At 45.2% G+C, this 7,740-nt stretch overlaps 1 protein-coding gene across 1 annotated transcript in view; it reads left to right on the top strand.

The window, feature by feature from the left end:
* The first annotated feature begins 619 nt into the window (after positions 1–619).
* Positions 620–7,740, top strand: part of ARHGAP28 (Rho GTPase activating protein 28) — a 1,241,333-nt gene continuing 1,234,212 nt past the window's right edge. The window contains exon 1 of the mRNA XM_078687539.1: positions 620–908. The gene's annotated coding sequence lies outside the window, so the exon portion shown is untranslated. The remainder of the gene's footprint in view (positions 909–7,740) is intronic.

Here is a 7,740-nt window from a genome sequence, read left to right as displayed (position 1 = left end):
TTGATAAGCAAATCTGCTCCTCTATGAGGAAGAGTTAACTGCAGCACCTTATCTCCCACTGCCATTGTTCCAGTACTTTCCACCGGGCTCACAGGAATGCCCATTATTTCCTGTCAGAATGTAGACTTCCGGAAATGCTGGTGCTACTAATCTTTTCAGCAAAGACCTTTTCTGGATCTGAAAGCAAGTCTAATGGATGTTTGTATAAATAATAATCGTATAAATTGTGGGGAAGAACATAAACTTGTAAAATGTGTCTCGATTTTTAAAACTCTTTGGGGCCTTTACAATTACGTTCTGTTCAAAGGTGGTGAAAGCATTATTTTATACATTAAAAAAAATATGAAAAGAAACACATTTATGCTGTTGTCATATGTTTGGTCTCTGCCTGAAAAACAACGGTTCGTGATCGAGTGTACAGCCTGCACGGGGACTCAGATAGCAGTTATCTGAGCGTATAAACAATCAGAGCAGGGGTTATTGTTTCCAGTGCACACAGACCCAGGTTTGTGTTAACAACAGGCCATTTCCTCTAACACCGAGCCCAGGCTGACGGCCATTCCTGTGCTTGCGTGAAGCTGTACTATTCGCGCCAATAAAGTAAACAGACCCAGTTTAACTGGGTTGCCCGCGAGACCAATGATTATGCCACCAAAACAAACAGTGACGTTTCTGAAAGCTGCCGGGTTTGAGTGTTCATCGACAGACCGCCTGCAGCATGGGAACCTGCTGACACGCTTTGCGAGAATGCGCATATCTGTACTTCACCTGAGGGAGCTGTAACAGGAACAAAAGAACTCTGACTGGAAAATTTGACCCGCACAAGGGTGGATGCTGCAAAAGAAACCGTGTAAATCCAGGAGTGAGTGGCAATCCAGGAAAGAATACTCCAGGGAGGCCTTCCTCAGGTGAGTTTGCCAAAGTTCAGAGTGTGGCGCAGTGGTAAAAGTGGGAGGGCGCGGTCTGTTAAGTTTGCAATTGAAATTGTACACAGTATTTGTGAAGTTGTGAATCAGTAGATATTATATTAAAGCGTTCAACCCTTACTAATGTCATACCGAGTAGTTTCAGGTGTACTACTAACATGGCTGCCAAAAACTTAAAAGACAAGGGGATTGATTGCAAACCATTCTGGAAGGAGCTGTACACTTTTTAACACCGAAAGATATTTGCCTTTCCAAGTGGCAAACACAGGCAGTATGAAACGACACAGTGTCGCATCTGATGATATGAATACAGTTCCTTCAAATTAGAACTAGGACTTTTGTGCGCTAACTCCACTTTTTATAAACAATACACACTTGCTGTGCTTATGTTTATTTATTTCTGCCTTTTGGATTTCTTTTGTTAAGGCATCTTGAGAGCAGGTGCCAAGGAAGTTGTATGAATCGGCGTCCAGTTGTAGTACAGGCATATCAGGACAAGCATTGGCATAGCCAATAGGTCTCGCCTTTGGGACCTTAGAAGTGTTTAGCCATGCAACAGTTGATGCTGTTGCACCAAGGATATTGTGCTGCATAACGAAATACTTATAAGGTCCCAAAAGCGAGACCTATTGGCTATGCCGATGCTTTTTTTAACATGGAACAGACAGAAAGGTTCGCTGTGTTTTTATAAATATGAAGCAGCTTTCGACAGATTTTTAACTACAACTTTTGTATTGCTGTCGCTATCTGGTGTCCAGTTTGGGTCTCACTTGCCTTTTGCCAAGAACTGCTTATGGGGGAAAGGTGACCTTTTGAGCATGAGTGAATTATTGTATTTATCCTGTGTTAGTGTGAGAACACCTGAAGTTTTATCACCTTAAAAGCGCAAAGGTGCTGTAAGGTATGTCAGATAGTGTGTGTGTGGGGAGGGAGGGAGGGAGATCCGGAGGCCTCCCGTTGCTAATCCACCTGACGGGATTAAGGGTAGAATAAAAGAGAGGTTTATAATAACAATGATTTTTTTTTCCAAATATAAACTGCTGTGCTTTTATGGTATGTTCAAAATTTAATAAACTCTAATTGGCAGAGGGCTAATAAAAATGTGATTTAATTATGACGCCTGATTGTTCCGGTCAGAGTTTGTATAGTTACAGGAGATGGGTGGGGGGATTCTCTCATCTACAACCTGATTGATTGGAATTTTGGGGATAGCGTTGTGCGAAGCTCCCATTTGTGCCTTACGAGTCGATATTACGTATTTCAGTTGTGAAGCTGGACACTGTAAACACTCCACATGTGTAACTCTTTTGACATCTCACTTGGGTATCTGTGCGTGGAACACAAGAGCTAACCAGTGAGACACTCTCTGCGCTGTTTGTTTGCATGATTTAAAAAAAATACACTTGTGTTCACAAAACACATTGGGCCGTATTTATGAAGGCCTTGCGCCGCCGGTGCGTCACTTTTAAAATGGGAAAAAGTGACGCACCGGCGGCGCAAGGCCTTAATAAATAAGGCCCATTGATTCCAGCAGAGACCAACTAGTTTCCCTGGAAGAGTTTCTTAAAAGGATGTGTAAGCACATTAATTGACAGTGAAAAAAATATAAATTCATAAAGTGAGAAGATATGCAACAGAAACCTTGGCCAGTTGAACATGTTTAACCAACAAAATAAAGTCACGCTACTGTCCACACTTAATAAAATCTCAAAGGATGCTTAATCCCCATAGTAGCTCAGAAAAATGTAAAATTATTCCTTCATGTCATGGTTCTTACATGCATTTAGGTAATTACAATGGTGTATATTATATCTGTATGATGTATTTTAGCAATTTTGGCAACATAAAGGCAATAAATGTTAACATTAATACAAATAAAAGTGTGAGTGATTAATATCAACGAGGGTGTGACTGCTGGATTGAAAACTTTAGAGCGGGGTGGGAGGGTAGCACAGAGGAAGAGAAATAGATTTGGTATTTTGCGGCTGTGCTGGGGGAGATCAAAAATACATGCAAAAGTGTTACTGTTTGGCTACTGTTTCAAATGTGCATCCGCATGCGCAGATGCGAAGGGGGAGATCATACCGAAGGGAAGATCAAAACGACGGAACACCGGAATGCTAGCGCTGAAGGGGCTAAAGTCTCCGCTGGGCGCCGGAACCCTGAATCCATAGTCCATCATGTTCAGGACGGGCTTGTCCGATCCGTACATGGGGGCGGCCGGGGAAGCCGCGCAGCGGCTGGGGCTGAGGGAGCCTGTGCAGAGCGAGGCGCAGCGCGTGCAGCTGCTGCTGGCAGCCGGGGGCGGGGCGGCGCGTGCTCCTTCCTCTCGCGGAGCTGCCTCCGCCGCTCGGGGCAGGGCGAGCCCGAAGACTGGAACTCAAACAGCTGCTGCGCCACCGCACGCAGCCCGGGCTGAGCGTGAGAGGGCGGAGTGTGGCATCTGAAGTCCCGGGTCCCAGGAGGGGGCCCGGGTGAAGACCAGCGCTGGCCTGCAGAGGGAGATCGAGGATCGAGAATGCACTAAAAGAGCCCGGTGAGTTGGGGGGAGGGGGATGTGTGTGCGTGCGTCTGTCTGTGTGTGTGTGTGTGTTGTGTGTGCCTGCGTGTGTGCCTGCCTGTGCCTGCGTGTGTGCCTGCCTGTGTGTGTGTGTCCCTGCCTGTGCCTGCGTGTGCATGTGTGCATGTGTTGTGAACAGCCGGCCGGGATCGGAGCGCGTGACCTGATCCGATCCCGGCCGGCTGCGTGCTCGTGACAGTCTGTTGTCTCTGCCTAGTCCTTGAACGGGAAAATGGCTGAAATGATTGCAATAGATCGCTTTGCGACAGCAGGGGCTTTTGCCCCTGCAATCGCAGGCGCGACCTAAAAAACGGGGATTTCCATACAGAGATTGTATGAAAAATGATTGACGTCTGGGCTGATATATTAGTGACATTGTACTGTAATACGCCTAAATTGGTAAAGTAGCCTACCCACAAAATGTAGTAAAATGTTCATAGATCTTATCACCCATGTACTGCTCGACTAGGTTTAGAAAGCTGGATAAATTAACCGCTTATAGAAACGCTTTCATTGTATATTCAGTCGTTATCATTAAAGTTGCTTTGAGCGATTCGGAATAAATATTGGTTCCCTGGAACCCAAATATATCTGTGTGTGCGCGAGCGCGCCCAGAGGCGTTTTCCTGGCGCAGTTTAGAGCCTAGTACTGTTTTATGCGCCTGCAGTGCATACAGTTGATTAATTTAACCCCATTTCCTCTGAGTTAGTGCTTCATTTTAAGACATCACAGCATAGCTCAGAATCAGAAAGAGGCAAAAAAAAACAGAAAGAGGCAAACTTTGCTCACTCTTTCCGAACTGTACTATCTGAGAAATATTAGGTGACGTAACTCACTTTATGCACTGGTATGCGCAGAAAACAGGCGTTCGGTTCTCCAGTGTCTGACAAAGTCCCTCAAGATCTTGCCCCTTGACTGCTATCAGCTTCGTCTTCGTTTAGGTGATAACCAACTGGTAAGCATTGATCTAATGTGCATTTAGTGATGGTATGCATCACTTAATGTTACACATTTTCAGTGCTATGCATGTAAAAGTTTTTAGGCACAGGTATTTTTTGAGGTTGATAGACACATAAGCTGCAGTGCTCAAGTATACATTCTGGAAGCAGAAACATAGATCAATAATCTGTTGAATTGTAATGTTTTTTTATCGGTCCCATAGCTGGTTGTCAGAAATATTAACGATATAAAAATAAAAATACATTATTCACATGTAGAAAATAGTGTATATACAGGGAGAGCTATAGGGGTGAATCTGAAACAGTAAGCCATTGGAGCGGGGGCGAGTCACATGCTCCTCGCCTGTGTAGACTTCCTGGTGCCTGCGTCATAGTGTCATCTTCAAAAACAAATATTAAGCTAAATGCGGCGGAAGAAAACCCTGCCCCGACCCAACTGAAAACTCTCCTTTAGTGCTGTTGGAGGTATTACAGCCAGTGCTTGAAATTGAAAAATAAAAGTGCAGTTACACTGCAGCTTGTTTCTGAAAAGTGCTGGTACTCTCTGATGAAAAGTATTGTATTTCTCTTGAGAAGTACCGGTACTCTCCCACTCAAAATAAAAAAGTGCAGGTACTCCGTACCGGACAGTACTGGCCCATTTAAAGCACTGATTACAACTAAGGAAAGGGAAGGTGGGGAAGTGAGCCTGAGCAGAAAGGAAGGTGCGGACCAGCAGGGCCGGACTGGTGCTTTCGGGCACCGGGCAATCCCCCGGTCGGCTGGAGGGGTTGGAGGCCGGTTTTGAGCCAGGAGGGGGCCGGTTTTGTGAGTGAGGGCCGATTTTCGTTTTCGGTCCGTCCGTCACAGGCCAAGCGTCAGCATCAGTGTGCAGGTCAGTGTCAGTCGTGCTGTGACTGCCTGCAGCGCCGCCCATGCTACAGCGCCACGCAGCAGCAAGAAGCCTGATCCGAGTGCAAGCAGCAACCTAAATAAAAAGCGGAAGAAGCGTTTCAGGAGGGAGGAGGGATCGAGGGAGGTGCCTGACTGCCTGACTGCCTGTGCGCAGCGCGCAGTCATGCCCTGCCTCCTCCGGCGCGTCTGCGCGCCTAGGGTGCCCCCCGCATGCGCATTGCATTGTGGGCAAAAGAACTGCGCAGTCATCGCCATCACGACGAGAGAGTCAGCCAGCCCTGAAAGGACCTCACCGGAGCGGGCGCGGCCATAATTTAATTATTACTGTGGTGGCTAGCCCGCTCCCGCCCCTGGAAGTACTAGCCTGTCCTCCTGTGTCTGCCAGTGCCACCCACCAACAGCAGGAGCCGGGCCGGGCCGACGTGACCGTGACTGTGACTGAGTAAGTGTATTTTAATTTTTTCCGCCCTGGGCTGGCTCCCGTACCGACAATTACAGTTACTAACTTTCATCATTAATGACTCATGATGACTTTGTCGTTAATGCCTGGTCTTCACTGAAGTTGGCGGGAGGGGCCGCGTCGCGCAGTGGTGGTGGTCAGTGGCATGGGTCCTGACTACAGGGTACTGGTACGGAGGGCTCGGAGTTGCTTCAGTAATGCAAGAGTACACACAGTCCGGTGGTGTTCGCCCATTTGGTGGATCATTGTTAATTGCTGGTTAGGATGAGGAAAGGCCATATTTATTCCAGTCTGATCCTTCTGGTGCCTATTTTGCATGGAAAGCAACTGCTATGGGGAAAATTACGTGAATGGAAAAACTTTCCTTGATAAACAGTATAATGAAGAACTGGAACTTGAAGATGCCATTCACACAGCCATTTTAACATTAAAGGAAAGCTTTGAAGGACAGATGACAGAAGACAACATTGAAGTCGGTATCTGCAATGAAGCAGGATTTAAAAGGCTCACTCCAGCTGAAGTAAATGATTATCTGTCTGCTATAGCATAGTACTTGTACATTAGAATAACTGGGAATTTGTAGAAAAACATATATTTCTACCACAGGAGAATTACAATGTATAAAATGTTTAATTTGCAGCTTTTTTGAATACTTATTTCTACATGGTTTGTCTGACGGATCTTTTTAAAATGGTATGCGTGCAAATCACAATGAACGAAAACCTTGAACTGTACATTCAGGGAGATGACTTCCGCAGCTACAGCCAATCAAAAAGCAAACTCTGCCCGCCGTCACCCTTAATACCTCTCTAATACACAGGAAATAAAGAGGGAAGAAACTCAACTCAACAATGCCTGCATACTGTAAGCTATAAGGAAATCCATGATGTGAAATGGAAACCTAGAGGGTCGGTTGTAATATTTGGTATGAGAAACTGTTTTTCAGAGTTTACCAATAGGTATCAAATTATTACCTCCTCAAACAATTTTCCAGAGCAACATTCACAACCTGAAGAATGACAAAAACTCCAAATTGTTGCATATTCGAATTTTATTGCAAAACTAGGAGTGGCTGCTGATACTCTGGAACCAAAACTCCATGGACTCAAGGTTCCCCATATCCAATCTATAACATGAGACAAAAGTGGACGGGGTAGCGCAGGTGGCTGCTTTAATCTATCTAACATTGAAGCCCCACAAGTGTCAGCCCAGGAAGCAGCCATTCCTCGAATGGACATGTCGTCACCTTGCCTGGTAAAACTATGTCATGTGAAACATAGGCCATGCTCATAGGAGTTCTAATCCAGTTACTCAAAGTCGGGGAGGAAGCTTTCTGCCCATATTAAAATATATCAAAATGAAAATATTTTCACACTATCTACAGTCTTGTGACCTCACCAGATAAGACACATAGATCTACAGTGTCCTCAGCATATGCACTGTGTTTAAAGTATCCTTCTCAGGAATTGTAGATGCTGCAAAAGAAGACAGAAAAATATTTCTTGTCTTCATGGAAAGAAGACATAACTTTAGGATGGAAACCTGGTCCTAATCTAAGAATCAGTCTATCTGATAAAAATCCTCAAATAGCAGGGTTTAATAGACAACAGACCCAACTCACTTTGTCTACAGACTGATGTTATGGATGCCAAAGAGAACACCTTAAAGGACACATGTTTCCAGTGTCTACCTCCACCAAAGGCTCACAAGGATGAGACTATGAAGCTTTAAAGACTAGAGGTAGATCCCAAGTAGGACATGTTGATTTCATAAATGGTCTCATCAAAGAACGATCCTTTGAAACCTTACTAATCAAGGAATCCATGTCCAGAATACTCCAAGTAGCTCTTGCTGTCCTTATTGCTGTCCATTGATCCATTATAGTATTGAGTAGTGGCCAGACCTTTATCCAGAGCCAGCTCTAGGGTGGTGCGACTGGTG

Source organism: Lissotriton helveticus, chromosome 4_1 (genome assembly GCF_964261635.1).
Source record: "Lissotriton helveticus chromosome 4_1, aLisHel1.1, whole genome shotgun sequence".
Taxonomy (NCBI): domain Eukaryota; kingdom Metazoa; phylum Chordata; class Amphibia; order Caudata; family Salamandridae; genus Lissotriton; species Lissotriton helveticus.
The sequence above is the reverse complement of the archived record's forward strand: the minus strand, read 5'-3'. Positions and strand labels throughout refer to the sequence as shown.